Below are 16,213 nucleotides of genomic sequence, written 5' to 3' on the forward strand. Positions count from 1 at the left end.
GTCCCAGCATATGATCTATTCTGGAGAAAGTTCCGTGAGCACTAGAAAAGTATGTGTATCCTGGTGATTTGGGATGTAATGTCCTGTAGATGTCTGTTAAATCTAATTCATTTATCATATTGTTTAGGTTTTCAATTTCCTTATTGGTCTTCTGTCTGGTTGATCTATCTATAGGAGAGAGTGATGTGTTGAAGTCTCCCACAATTATTGTGGAAACATCAATTGCTTCCTTTAGTTTTGCCAATGTTTCTCTCATGTATTTTGTGGCACCTTGATTGGGTGCATAGACATTTACGATTGTTATTTCTTCTTGCTGAATTGCCCCTTTTATTAGTATGTAGTGGCCTTCTTTGTCTCTCAAAACATCCCTGCATTTGAAGTCTATTTTATCTGAGATTAATATTGCTACACCTGCTTTCTTTTGGCTGTAGCTTGCATGAAATATTTTTTTCCATCCTTTCACTTTCAGTTTCTTTGTGTCCCTGTGTCTAAGATGAGTCTCTTGTATGCAACATATTGATGGTTCATTTTTTTTGATCCATTCTGCGAATCTATATCTTTTAATTGGGGAGTTTAATCCATTTACATTCAACGTTAAAACCGTGAAGGCATTTCTTGAATCGGCCATCTTATCCTTTGGATTATGTTTGCCATATTTTTCCCTCTCTCTATTAATATCCTTTATTGTACCCATACCGAATCTCTTTAGTACTGAACCTTTCTCCAGGTCTCTCTGTCCTGTCTTTGTTTCTCTGTCTGTAGGGCTCCCTTTAGTATCTCCAGTAGGGCAGGTCTCTTGTTAGCAAATTCTCTCAGCATTTCTTTGTCTGTGAAAAATTTAAGCTCTCCTTCAAATTTGAAGGAGAGCTTTGCTGGATAAAGTATTCTTGGCTGGAAATTCCTCTCACTCAGAATTTTAAATATATCGTGCCACTGCCTTCTTGCCTCCATGGTGGCTGCTGAGTAGTCACTACTTAGTCTTATGCTGTTTCCTTTGTATGTGGTGAATTGCTTTTCTCTTGCTGCTTTCAGAACTTGCTCCTTCTCTTCTATGTTTGACAGTGTGATCAGTATATGTCTCGGAGTGGGTTTTTTTGGATTTATTCTATTTGGAGTTCGCTGAGCATTTATGATTTGTGTATTTATGTTGTTTAGAAGATTTGGGAAGTTTTCCCCAACAATTTCTTTGAATACTCTTCCTAGACCTTTACCCTTTTCTTCCCCTTCTGGGACACCAATGAGTCTTATATTCGGACGTTTCATATTATCTATCATATCCCTGAGGTCCATTTCGAGTTTTTCAATTTTTTTCCCCATTCTTTCTTTTATGCTTTCATTTTCCATTCTGTCATCTTCCAGGTCACTGATTCGTTGTTCAACTTCCTCTAGTCTTGTACTATGAGTGTCCAGAATCTTTTTAATTTGGTCAACAGTTTCTTTAATTTCCATAAGATCATCCATTTTTTTATTTAGTCTTGCAATGTCTTCTTTATGCTCTTCTAGGGTCTTCTTGATTTCCTTCATATCCCGTACTAGGGTCTCATTGTTCATCTTTAGTTCTTTGAGTAGCTGCTCTAGGTGGTGTGTCTCTTCTGGTCTTTTGATTTGGGTGCTTGGGCTTGGGTTATCCATATCGTCTGGTTTTTTCATATGCTTTATAATTTTCTGTTGTTTTTGGCCTCGTGGCATTTGCTGAATTTGATAGGGTTCTTTTAGGGTTTGTAGACCAGTTGAAGTCCTTATCTCTAATTTATCAGATCTACAGCTTCGTGGAGTACACTTTCTCTAACTAACCAGCAGGTGGCGTCCACGAGCCACCTGTTCTCCACAAGCCAGATCTCCCCTGCTTAGCCTTTTTGGTGAGTGGGGGAGTGAGTCTTGTGGGGCCCAATTGGTGTCCCAAGCTTGCGTGTGTAGTTGGTGTTGCCTGCCCTGTATGTGGGGCGTGTTTCTGGGCAGTCGGGGAGGAGGGGTGGCCCTAACAATCAAATCTCCCTGATGATCCTAGAGTTTTAGAGCTGCTGCAATAGTCTAATCCTTCAGTTCAGTCCTGCCACAGTTTGTCTCTGCCACTGACCCACAAGTCTTTGGTATTGGCGTATGGCTCCTGAGACTTGCAAGTGGGCCCCTCTTCCAGGCTGTGCACCCCGGGTCCTCTGTTGAGGGATGACTGTGCTATGTCACAGGTGAGTGCCGTCTCCCCAGGGCAGTTCTGGGCTGCTGGGCTGTGTTGGGAGGCTCCCAGTCTGCTCAAATGATGGCTGAATGGGGCTCTGTTAATTCACACTGCTCCCCCTTCCCAGCTCTGGGACATTCAGCTGAGGTTGCAGGGAAGGCTAATGTCCACGCCCAGTTTTGTGGTGTGTGCCTGTTATTTGAAGCACTTCCGTCACACTGGGTTGTCTGGGGCAGCTCTGGGCTATGGGGCTGGCGATGGGCAGGAGTGTTTCCTGTCCACCAGGATGGTGGCTGTGAGCGGACACCCCCCTTTTCTTGGGAAGTTGTGTTGTTTAGTGAATTTTCTCAGCCACTGGAATATTGCCTTTTGTCTCAGAGCTCTCTTAGTTCTGCTCTTGATTTGACGTGCCCAAATTTCAATTCTTTGAAGCTTTCTGTATTGAGCTTCTTAGAGTAATTGTTTTAGAAAAAGCAAAAAGGATTTAAAAAAAAACAACAACAAAAAAAAAAAAACAACAACAAAAAAACGGCCCTCCTCAGAGATCTAATGGGTTATTGAAATGCTAATAGACAAAGCAACCAGGGCCATTAAGGAAAGGTGCCCAGGGCAGAGAGATCAGCTTTGCTTCGGGATTTGCATATGCGCCTCAAGGCCTGATCTCCGCCCTTCCCCTTTCTGTGTTCACCAGAACTCGAAAAATCCTCTGCTTTTATTTTGGAGTTTTTCGTGTTGTTTTTTTTCTATGTCTGTCTCCTCTCTGCTGGGCTGGCTGCTCTCAGAGTCTCTGGTGTCTGGTCTCAGTCTATCTATGGTTGGAGTTTGAATCAGTAGAATGAGTTTCCGATAAGAGCAGCCACTGCACTTCTCCCTTCTCCTTCCCGGAGCTGACAGCCCCTCCTCCCCCGGGACTGAGCCTGGCAGGGAGGGGCGCGGGTCCCCTGGCCGCAAAAACTTACAGATTTCGCTGATCTCAGCAGTTCCACGTTTTCATGAGTGTTGTATGAAGTATGCCCAAAGACAGATTGCTCTGTGGTGTCCAGTCCACGCAGTTCCTGGCTTTTTACCTACTTTCCTGGAGGAGTAACTAAAACATACAGCTCACCAGTCTGCCATCTGTCTCAATTCTCTTTTAATCTCTACCCTATCATCCCCTCACCATTTGTCCCTCAATGACTTCCAGCAACCTTGGTTTACAACAGATAGTTTGGGACCCCAGTTTGAGAATTCTGTCCTAAAATACCCTGGTCTGTCTGTGAGGCCTCACTCATAGGTATCTGGCTTAAAGTAAATTTTTGTCCCATTTTCTGGGATTGTCCCTGGTAAAGACCTTTTATCTTGGCATGATTAATAATACTACCCCTCTCACTGAAAACATCCCGGGTCCAGCTATAATTACAATATGATCACCCAATTTTGACTGGACCTTATCTCAGTTCTGGGCTCTGTATTTCTTAATGTTTCCCTGACCTGAACCTGTCATTTTGATAAACGTGCCCTGTTCTCTCTAAAGCTTATGCTCATTTAAGTGAGTAGTATAAAGTTCCTTGAATAACACCACAGATGATATGGGCTCTAGACCTAGATCTTCCACTCGTCAGCTATGGAACCTAAGGAAACAATATCTTAAGTCTCAATTTTCTTCATAAAGTTGTGTGGTAAAATTATCTTTTTTCTCACAGGCTTGTTATGAAGCAAAGTTAAATATGTGTGAAAGAACTTGATAAATGATAAAGCGTTGTACAAAGATATGGAATATTCTGTGGGCTGTTTCCTTCAGATCCTTGACTTCTGCTCAGAGACACGGTGCTAGATATAAAATAAAATGCTTAATGTTTCTGGATTCATTTTCCTATTACTAAGATGTGCAATGAAAACTTAAAGTGAAGGCTATGGAAATACTTCCAGTCATTATATGTTAGCAGCTTTTAGCCATATCCATCTGAGAAATTATTGTTTCAAATAAGAACTACTTTTGTTGGTGGAATTATGAGCAATGATAAAAAGAGTGGTACATGTGAGAGAAAGAGAGCCTGGCATAAATCAGGATCTGGACATACTGATGTCGTGATTCTGTCTGATCACCTATTGAACTGAGTCAAGTCTCTGGAAAGTGATAGGGTGTCTGGGGTTCACCCTTGATGGAACTCATTATGATAGGGATCACAGCCTCATGCAAGCTTACATTTTTATCCCTTTCCGAGGGCTTAAATATAGATTAAGCTGAAATCATGGTGTTTTAAGACTGAATAACATCACTATCTTTTCATTCCAGTCTCCTTGGTTGAAAATCTGGGACAAAATTTGTGCCTGCATTATTCCATGATGGGAGTTTGAAGCTCTCTGTTCCCTCATTGAAAAATGCCTCTCCTAATGTTCTACTGCAGATGTTTGCCTTGAGTCAAACAACTTATGTAGAATTACAGATGTTTGCCTTGCATCTACAACTTATGTAGAATTATAGATGGGTTAGTGGTAAATTAGTGTAAGTGTTGCTTTTAGGAGATGGGGAATCATTTAACAATATTCTATTTTTACTTTAATGCATGGGGTCATTTTATCCCAGCAATAGTAATTTACTCTGAAGGAGTAGTGGTAGAAATGCAAATAAATGCCCCAGCAACATAGTGTTTTGACCTGCAAGAAATTCATCTAAGGCAAAAAATTATTTTCAGAATCAAACTTTTCTTAAACAACTGTATTATCTTAATGTTTTGTAAAATTTTCAAAATGAGTTTTACTTTGAAATAGGTTATATAGTAGCATTCCTTAAACAAGTATTTAGTGTAGTGTATGATTTAGAAGCTGTTATTTTTCAAAGAGTAAAAATCCAGTTAGCAATTTGGCAATGAAAATCAATGCAGTTTTCTTACCACAGTGACATCAGTTGCTTTAATAAATTCAGTGCAAAAAAACAATAAATATGATGTAATTTTACTACACTTAAAGTTCACTCCTCTTTTTACTCAATTTCTTGTATTGCTGCTTACTATCTTTAGGACATTGGGAGAGTTATTCATTCTCTACTTCTTAGTTTCCTTATCTGTTAATTGGATGGTTATGAAGATCAAATAATTTAATGCACATGCATTAGTACATAGTAAACATTCCATAAATGCTAGCCATTATGATTATGAAAAACAAGCAACTTTTACATAAAAGCTCATGAATTTGATAGGATGAATTTGTGTGTTTTTAAGTCTTCAAATAAACGTCAATGCAAATAATTCTAGTGTTAGGATCATTGATAGGATGTTTTGCTTTAGCCATACAAAATCTAGTTTTCAATTAGAAGCTACATTTCCAATTGTCTTTCATTTCAAATCATTTTGGTGTTAAACTTAACCAATTGATGTTTTTTGAATGCCTGCTATGAGAGACTCTTGGGGAGATTTAAACATGGAAAACACCATTGCTTCCTTTAAACTGCTTAGTATTTAATGGTAGAGATGAGTATTTTACAAGCAACTTTAATACAAAGCATAGGGAAAATACTTTTATCAGACATAGATCAAGATATTTTAAGAGAGCAGAGGAGGTATAGATTATACTGTCAGAATAAGGAAAAGCTTCACGTATTAGTAAAATTTTGATTCATGAAGAACATTTCAGGCAGAGGGAAAGAGAAAAGCAAAGACAGTGACCCGTGAGTGTTCAGAGCATATTCAGGGAATAAACATTAAGTATTTGAAGGTAAAGCACATGGTAGGAAGGCATGAGCCTATAAAGTTAAGTTGGGATAATACTGGGCCATGTCTCAAGGCTGATCAGATACAGATTCAAAAGGATAAGGAATGATAAGTGGGGATGGAATTGTGGGGGCAGCTAAGGGAAACGTTTTAGAGGCAAAGAAAGAAGACTTCATGACTAATTGGATGCAAAGGTAAAAGAGGAGGTGAAGAGGATCCTTATTCTCTACCCTTGCATGCCTGAAATAGCAGTGGTGCCACTTACTGAAAAAGGGGGCACTGGAGACTTGGTGCAGTAAATGACGGATTCAGTTTTAGTTATATGAAGTTTAAAAATACTCATGGGATTTTCTCTTGGAAGCATTGCAGGGATTTAGGAGTCATTTGCAGAGTAGTGATAGTAAAGCTATGAGCTGAATGAGTAAATGAGTAAAAGTTCATCAATAATTCTAGCAACCTACACTGCAGATAAAAAAATAGTTTTGAAAATTTATTTAATTTACTTTAATTCCTAAAGAAAGTCATGTTATCTTCATTTCAGTTCCTGCCTAATGATTCATTTGCTTTTTTCTTATATATATTTCTTATATATTTTCTTATTTCTTAGTTTTATTTCTTTTTTTTTTTCTTTCTTTTAATGCAATTTTATTGAGATATACTCACACACCATATAATTCACCCAAAGTATATAATCAATAGCTCCCAGTGTCATTGTATCATTGTGCATTCATCACCACAAACAATTTTCAAACATATTCATTATTCCAAAATAAAGAAAAAATATATAAAAACAAATAAAAAAGAACACCCAAACCAACCCATACCCTTCTCCCCCAGTCCCTCAAGAAGACTTTGCAAATACTTTACTATTTTCTGCACAAAGTACTCAGGGTTACGTTAGGGTACCTTATTAACTGGTACAGAAAAACAAGTTCTAATTCCCATTCTAGGTTCCATGCAACCATGTTGTTTAAGTAGACTGACCATACAGGTTATGTTAGAAAGTGTGCTACAAAGAATATAAATTCTGTACCAAATGTCTTCTAAATAAGTCAAAACTCATGAATAGATGTGACTGCCATAAGAGTTTACAATCTATGAACGTTTACAACAAGCTTCATTGAACACTCTGCACTCCTGCATCGATTGCCTGATCTCTGCCCACATTCGATCCCTTGGTACTTAAGCTTTTGAATTCAATTCTCAGCATTTGTTCATTACAGTAATTTTATATTAGTGAGGTCTTACAATATATGTCCTTTCGTTTCTGGCTTATTTCACTCAACATAATGTTCTCAAGGCTCATTCACCTAGTTGTATGCCTCACGTTATTCTTAGTTTTCTAGGCTGCTATGACAAATATCACACAATAGAAATCAGAGGCTAGAAGTCCAAAATCAAGGCTTTGGAAAGGCCTTTCCATCTCCCCAAAGTCTGTAGTGTTCTGGTGCTGGCTTGCCAAAATCCTTGAGATTCCTTGCTTTGCATGTCTGCCCGCCGTTCCACAGTAATCTCTCTCCTTCCTTATGTTGGCTCTTTTGGTTTTTGCTAACTTCTAGCTTCTCATCCTCTGGCTACAGCTGAATTTCCTCTCTTAAAAAGTCCTCCAGTTACAGGGATTAAGGCCCACCCTCATTCAGTGTGACTGCACCTAAATAAGACTTTAGAAGATCCTATTCACAAATACATCTTCCAAAGAGTCCTATTTACAAATGAGATCATGCCCATTGGAATGTAGATTAAGATTGAGAACATGTCTTTTGTTGGAATCCATAATTCAATCTACCACAGTCTGCCCTCTACAGCCCAAAAAAGATATGTTCTTCCCATATGGAAAATATATTCAGGCCATCCCAATATCCCAAAGTCCTTGAGTCATTTCAGTAACAACTCTAAAGCCAAATTCTCATCAAAATCAGTTATGGTGTGGTCAGTCCTGGGACAAAACTCCTGGCCTCTGTGGACCTGTGAAACTTGGAGAGCATGTTATCTGCTTCCAATTACAATGGTTTCTTTTTGTTGAGGTACCTAATCCAATCTACCACATTCAGCAAACATTTATAATGTACTGATTATTTTGGGTACTAAGGATTTATACTGAATAGAACATGGTCTCATTCAGTAAGCAGCTCACAGTGTAAGAGGCTTTCAAGACAGGAATTACTTAATGAGTTGTCCTCTCCCAAAGCCCTCATTTCAGGCACTGAAGTTTCCCAACACATTTTATGCAAAAATATTATTTTCATAATCAAAATTAATTATTTTAAATTAATCACCTGTGGCTTATTGCCTGCTTGGTCTATGCTGGAATATTCTTGAGATGGATGACTCTGCTTTCTCAAAGTTTTCATGACCCTGAAAGTGTACAACTTACACACTAGAAGCATCATGAAAATGACCAACACATAAAATTTAAAATGCTTGACATTTTTGTTGGTGTACCTTTTTATCTTAGCCACAGTAGTGCTGGAGCTTCTTCATTATGCCCTGTCTTAAATATTTAGGGGCTCTTTGTTAGATATTCTAAACCTTCTTTTAAGCACATTATATTGGTATTTGGTAAAGAGAAAGAAAATCTTGACTTCTCTGCATTTCTGAAATCTTTACTAGAAATACACAGTTGGTGAGCAGAAAAATGCGTTTTAGTTTATTCAAAAGGGTCAGTGTGAAATGTTCAGCCCAGAGCTTTTTTCCCTTTTCTTTGACACTTGTCCTGGAGCTAACACTTGCAGCAGTGCTTGCTGTGCTGGCAGGAAGTGTTTTCCCGGAAGCCAGCTTTATGCCAGAGGGAAGTGCCCAGGCCTGTACACTTGACCCTCAGCCAAGGGTTCCCTAAGGCTTGTCCCTAGAGCTGGGAGCTGCAGGGAGATTTGAGACAGGCATCACCTCCTCTCTGGTTTAAAAGAAGTGCCAGGGCTTAAATTTTTTCATTTCATTTATAACGGTGAGCAAAGCAAAGCTTGGCTTGTTTTCTTTTATTTCCCTTTCAAACCCTTTTGACTTGGGGATAGCCATAAAGGAAATGAGCAGAATGAAAACTTATCGTGAAACTATAATAGTTTGTAATGTTCATTAAAATACATAAAACTTGAGGCACACAAACTATGCTCTGAAATGATAGTTGTGAAGAAAATAGTTTTTCACAGCAGGGTGCTGAGCACTGTTGCTAGAAGACTTTGCTGTTTCAGCAAAGTCACTGCATTGTGTCTGAGCCCATCTTATATTAACCTGTTTCTGGGCCCCTCCAAACAACCAGCTCTTGCTTGGCTATCAAATTTGAAAATAGATCTATGGATGCCAGCTAGACTATAACTGGTTTTGCGCTTTTTCTAGCTTGCTACATGCTTCTATCCATTAACAATCGGTTAAATGTTATCCCCTGTTAGTTTTCAAACCCAAATTTGATTGCACTTTGATGTGAACTCTACTAAGAAGTAATTTTAAGTGGAAAGTCAGAGGGGTAGATTTGAGAAAGAATGTGATTTAAAATCAGGAGACACAGTCCCCAATCCCATGTCCTCCATTTGCTTTCTGTGTGACCCTGAACACATCTTTTAAACTTTCTAAATATCAATTACTCTTCTCTCAGTTATGAATTATAATAAGAATTTTCAAACTTCCCACACAGAATTACGGGGTGGATTGAAAGATAATGTATGTTAATGCATTTAGCAACAATTTAGAATTTATAGTTAATAATGAGTTAAAAAGCATACATTAGACTCTATTCAGAATTTGTGATTTGGATTTAGCTGACATTTAATTATACACTATCTATAAAAAATGGTAAAAAGGAAGGATACTAATGAAATGTAACAAGATTACAGAGGAGAGGTTTGAGCTATAAAATAACATTTTTGAGGACTTCATATTAATTATTTATAAAAGCATGATATTACTAAATCTAAATAAGTATCTCAATCTAAATAAATCTATTTGCGTATTTAACCATCTATCCATTTTTGGCATAAGGGATCTAAATGAGAGTGGAAGAAAACTTGACTTAGGACAGTAAAAACTTGTTCATTTGCTTACTTTTTTGTGGTTAGTTAATTTAGCTTGTTGACAATTTGGTTAATTGTTCCCTGACTTATTCCCAGAAAGATTCAAGAGAGCAAAAATGAAGTTAATTTTTTAAATGCTATCTTTGGGCTGGAAATAACTGAATTAAAAGTAAATAATGTAAAACATTTCTGAAGATCTCTATTTCCTTGTCTGTAAAAATGATTAGCCCCTCTAAGCTTCCATTAGCTCAGTGTTGCATGATTGTATTTCCTGGAATACTACTTGAGAATTGCTTGGAAATTTATTTAAAATGCACCTCTCTCAGACTTACTGATTAGAATCTCTAGAAGTGATAGTAAGAATACCAGAATTTTCAATATAAACAAGTATGCTGGATGAGTCTTGGGCACATTAAACTTTGCAAATCATCACGTTGGTCTATAAATCTGTGTAAGTGTATATGTGTGAATCTCACTTTTATTCCCAGTTTCATGCAACCTGGGAAAACACTGATGGGGGATTATGAGGAGCACATATTATTGATTTAATGCTTTTAAGCCACAAATTGTATTTAAAGATTATTCATTTTAACTTGATGAATCTAAAATTTAGTCAATTAATGGTAGCATAGAAGCTATGATTTATATTAATTTTATTTGTTTTAATGTCAACTAGTTACATTTGAGCACAGTTGATAATGGGGCAAGTTTCAAACAGATGACAGCACATTGATTATTAACAGAAAGTTAGAAAATCCTCTACTTGACCATCTTCCTTTAAGAATATCCTGAATCAGATTTTTCACTCTTCTGAGTAGACTTTTCTCTCATTCTATGTTCAAGTTAAATGCTATTGTGTCTTAGAAACCTGACTCTTCCTGCTGCTCAATCTTGCTTCCTTCTCGCATCCACAGTTCCACATCGTTGTTCCAAGGGCACTTACTCGTTAGCATCCCACACACTACACTTCATCTCAGAGTCTGCCTCCAGGAGAACCCAGCCCATGATGGATCCACCTCAGAGGTCCTCTGCAGACAGCTCTTGTCCACATGGGCAGCTTCTTGCATGTCTCTCCTTGAAGTGGATCTCTGGTTGTTGAAGTATGCTCAGTCCCCATGGGGACAGACAGAAAAGCTGTGAGATAATACCACTGAGAGCAGAAATTGGTATGGAACTGTCAGACAAATATCTCAGCCTCCTCATTCCTCAGTAAAATATCTGGGAGATATATGCTATAGTCTCCCAGAAGGTCCCCAGAGAGATTTAACTCCAGATGCCTAGAGAGATAACCTGCTCCTGCATGTGCCCTATATTGGCCTCCTTCCCTTTTCTGCCTCCCTCACACCCTCACTGTCTTCCTGGGCTCACTCCCAAATGAATTCATTGCACCCAGTCCTTTCCAGGGACAGCTCTGGGGAATTCCAAACTAAGACGAGATCTGTGAATTTGCAGTCCTTAATTCACTCCAATTTTACTTGTACACATTGTTATCATGTCTCTCTAACTTTTAATTTTTTTTGTTGGAAGTTTAAATAATTCAAGTTATAAATAAATTATAACACTGAAAAAAAGAGAACAGCACAGGACTGAATATACAGATTACCAGAATAATACTTGCGGGCTGTAGGAGCATTATTTTAATTGTTCTGTGGCATCTGGTCCCCAGTTCATCCCAGGAGAGCATATCTGATATTAGTGATGTTTTGTAGAAGCTCCTGTTTAAAACTGTCTAACAAGATACCAAATATTAAGCATACACTCCTGTGGTCATTTGGAGCAATGTACTCCAGGAAAACATGTTCTTAAACTTAATCCATTCCTGTGGGTGTGAGCCTATTGTAAGTAGGACCTTTCAAAAACGTTACTACAGTTAAGGTGTGGTCCAAACCAATCAAGATAGGTCTTAATCCCATTACTGGAGTCCTTTATAAGCAAAATGAAATTCATACAGAGGGAGAGAAAGCCACGGGAAGCAAGAAGCTGAAATTCAATGAAGCGGCAAGAGAACATGTGCATTGCCATGTGACAGAGGAGCCAGGGACCAAGGATCACTAGCAACCAGCCCCAGAGCACAAATCTTCAGGAAGAAAGTAGTGCCTTGATGACACTTTAATTTGGACTTTCTCTTAGCCTCAAAACCATGAGCTAATAAATTTTCATTTTTTAAGCCAACCCATTCAATGTTATTTGCTTGAGCAGCCAAAGAAACCAAAACAACTCCTTTTGCTGTTTGCAATGAAATGTATTCTTGTGTATATTTTTTTATAATCTCTCTTTCTGGTTTATATGTTCTGTTTTTTTAACATTAAAACCGTTAAAAAATTAATTAGAACCATGTAGCAATTTTCTACTAAATAATTCATGTGATCATCTTCACATTTCTTTCAAGAAGTATTCACCTCTAATATGACCCTGCAAAAAAAAAAATAAAATTAGTTCAAATCAATTCAATCCAACAAATATGTGTATGGTGGCTACTACTTTTTTTCACATGGTAATATGGTTGATTCTCATTTTTTGCTGTATTTATACTCTACAAAGCTGCAGTGAACACTGATTAATGAATATTGAAGCATTGCTTCTAAAGGATATACTGAGTTTGGTTCCTGTGAGCCTCTGGTCACAATATTTTCATCAACTGATCAATACGTAGCCTTGTTTTATATGTACTTCTGCTTAAAGACACCCTACTTAATATATATTGTTGAATCATTAATGTTGAACTCATGCCCACAGCACCATAACTCATACCCAAATGAAGCTTATCTAACAAAGGTAGTTTCTCTATAAGGCACATTACCACCTTCTTGCACTTAGAAACACTAGATAGCACTTTAGCAGTATGCATGGCGGCCATTTAACACTGTAAGCTCTCCGACAAAAAAGCAAAAAGCATGGCACTAAATATACCACAGAAAGCATAGTTCTTTACAATATGAGAGTTGAAACAAGAAGGCAGAGCTCTGCTTTGTTCCACCACAGCTGGAAATGTATACATCAGGTAACTCAAATGTTGGGCTGCTCTGCACATGTCTGTAAATGATTGTGAAATCGCCACAGGTATTCACCTTCAGGTTACAAATAAGTTTTAGTGAGGATGTGAATTTGAAAACATGGAATCAGAAAATAATGAGAATGGAGGGTAGATCTGTATCAGAGAGCAATACAAAGAATTGGCATTAGTTTCCTCAGGCTACATTCACAAACCAGTTCATAGGTTACTATCACATTAAAAGTACAGAGATTCTTGGCTCTGAGCCCCTGCCCAGCAGTGTCATTGAACCTCTAGGCTTTGAATTTTTTGTTTATACTACCAATCTTATCCTCTTTCTTTCTTATGAAAACCCTGATTTGTGTAAGTTTCTGTCTTCTTCTGTGGAGCCTTGTGCTTGAGGGTAAGAAGTTCCAGGAAATGATGTCAATCAAAATTGCTCTACATCAATCAAGGTAGTTAATACTTAAGTGAGAATTCAAGCCCGAGTTTGAATTTGCCAGTAAGGCTCCTAATTGATGGGAGAAGATGCTGGAAGGGCTGCTGGGGATGGATTCCCTGTTACATAAAGAGACACTCAGGAAGAAATAGTCCTTTTTTTCTTGTGCTGGAAATTTAGTCTTCATATGATACCTGGATACAAAGGATGGCCTCAACTGCTTAATTTCTTGCTACAACCCTCCTTTGAAACTTAGGGAAGAGCTCCTTGGTATTATTTGAAAGTCTGAGTGGCTATATCCAGTACCGTGTACCCCAAAATGCCTCTTGTCGAGTCACCTGATATCCCTGATGTTATCCTACGTACGCAGTCAGTTATAGAAAGAATTATCTTTTTCCCTCTCCTTAATCCCCCTCCCTTCCTCCACCCCAATTTTGGAAATGATGGGAAGGTTGCTGTTTCCCATCTCTCTATCCCCATTTGCTCATCTCCACGTGAAAAGGAGGGACTCATTCAATTGATAATATTTGGAAAAACATGTTGAGAAAAATGCATGTCTGGGATAGGCCTGCCTGTAAGTAATGTGATTCTCTCTGTTCCTGTTACCACATGGTAAACTCAGTGGAAGGGGCCTCCTTGCCCTATGTCTGGATAGGCAAGTTTAGTTCTGATCAGAAGGGAAGAATTAGGAGGTCTGATTTTGGCCTCAGGAGCAAGGTAGTTTTGTGCTCCCATAATCTGCTGGTATTAAACCTAAAATCTTAATCCCTATTTGATGCTCATGTCTCTTTTTTAATTTGTTTGGAATGCATAGATGGAATGAATAATGAATGCTTCAAGTGGCAATGTTCTTGGGGGAGTTTTGTCAAATTGTGAGTCCTGCTTCCTTTTCCTTGTTTTTCCCAGAAAGTCATCACATCATGATGCTAGTTGGCTCCTCATATCCTACCATCCTGGTCAGACTCCCTGAAGTGAAGACCCTGAGGCTACCCTCAGATGCCTCTGCTGCAGGGTAGGTATGCAAAGCATAACGAACAGCCTCTAAATTTCTAGTCAATTACAAAATTCAGAGGAATTCTACAACCTAGAGTAAAACCAGATCGCTTATTAAATGAGATAATTTTTTTTAATCTAAAAAGCATTAAAATGAAAAAAGAATTAGAAAGGAGAAGCTATAATTCAAGTTTCTGTTGTACAATCATGGCCTTGGTAAAAAGAAAAGTATTGACAGAATGTAAGCTCTTTCAAGGTTGCCTATTTCAAATATGGTTTCATTGGTGTTTTAGTTTCCTAGGCTGCTGAAACAAATACCATGAAATAGGTCAGCTTAAACAATGGGAATTTATTAGCTTACAGTTTTGAGGTCAGGAAAATGTCCAACTCAAGAAATCATCAGTCTTTCTTTCCAAAAACCAGCTGCCGGCAATCCTTGGCTTCTTTATCACATGGCAAGGCACATAGCAGTATCTGTTGGTCTCTTCCTTTTCTTCTGGGTTCCATTGATTTCAGGTTCTTGCTTCCATGGTGTTTCCTCTCTTTCTGGCTTCTGTTTAGCCTCAGTATGGGATTAAGACCCATACTGAATGACGTGGGTCTCACTTTAACTGAAGTAGCCTCATCAAAAGGTCCTACTTACAATAGGTTCATACCCACAGGAATAAATAAACTTTAAGAACAAGTTTTTCTGGGGTACATACAGCTCCAAACCACCACAATTGGTGATATATTTAATTATGGTTGGAAATTTATAATTCTACATATGATGACCCTAAAGTATTCACTTAATGAAATTTGTCTGTTTCAGTGGGCATAAAGTTTATGTGGGGACCCAGGGCTCAGGACCCCTCCTCTCCATAGTGAAAGTGTTATTTCAGGTAGCCGCTACTTGACCAGGACAGACGTTAAAGATCATCAGACCTCCCCAGGAGTGGAAAGACTGTACAAATGGCATCATAAAGAAAGCATTAAAACTTCCTTCCCCTGATAGCTGTTGATAACAAATCTCCATACCCCTGTGTCTCAAGAACCTGCTGAAACTCTGTTCTCACACCCTGTGGGACGTCTTTGTACTAACCCTTATAAATTGCCCCCGGTACCCTCCTGCTCTTTGTGGAGCACTAACTTCCATCTTTTCTGGCTGGCCGCTGCTGTGGAACCATCTTTTGTTCATAAGTCCTGATTAAACTTATGTCTAACTCCATACCTAGTGTGTTCTTTGGTCTTGGGGCTGAGCTGGGTTTGAACAGCTTATTAACAATTAATGCAGCCTTTTGCTCAAAATATCATCATCTCAGCCTGTTTTAATTCTTTGTGGCTGTTTATGCTTCACTACTCTATTTTACTGCTTTACCTCTAAACAAATTGTATTATGCCAAGTTTCCTATATGATATATTTTTTTTTAATCATCATTTTATTGAGATATATTCACATACCACGCAGTCATACAAAACAAATTGTACTTTCGATTGTTTACAGTACCATTACATAGTTGTACATTCATCACCTAAATCAATCCCTGACACTTTCATTAGCACACACACAAAAATAACAAGAATAATAATAATTAGAGTGAAAAAGAGCAATTGAAGTAAAAAAGAACACTGGGTACCTTTGTCTGTTTGTTTCCTTCCCCTACTTTTCTACACATTCATCCATAAACTAGACAAAGTGGAGTTTGGTCCTTATGGCATTCCCAATCCCATTGTCACCCCTCATAAGCTACATTTTTATACAACTGTCTTCGAGATTCATGGGTTCTGGGTTGTAGTTTAATAGTTTCAGGTATCCACCACCAGCTACCCCAATTCTTTAGAACCTAAAAAAGGTTGTCTAAAGTGTGCGTAAGAGTGCCCACCAGAGTGATCTCTCGGCTCGTTTTGGAATCTCTCTGCCACTGAAGCTTATTTCATTTC

At 38.2% G+C, this 16,213-nt stretch overlaps 1 long non-coding RNA gene across 2 annotated transcripts in view; it reads left to right on the forward strand.

Moving 5' to 3' along the window:
• LOC119534947 overlaps positions 1 to 16,213 on the forward strand; it is a 132,157-nt gene that overhangs the window by 45,385 nt on the left and 70,559 nt on the right. For both annotated transcript variants that reach the window (XR_005217139.1, XR_005217140.1), the window contains exon 2: positions 14,207 to 14,312. This is a non-coding gene — a long non-coding RNA (uncharacterized LOC119534947). The remainder of the gene's footprint in view (positions 1 to 14,206; positions 14,313 to 16,213) is intronic.

Source organism: Choloepus didactylus, chromosome 5, assembly GCF_015220235.1.
Source record: "Choloepus didactylus isolate mChoDid1 chromosome 5, mChoDid1.pri, whole genome shotgun sequence".
Classification (NCBI taxonomy): Eukaryota; Metazoa; Chordata; class Mammalia; order Pilosa; family Megalonychidae; genus Choloepus; species Choloepus didactylus.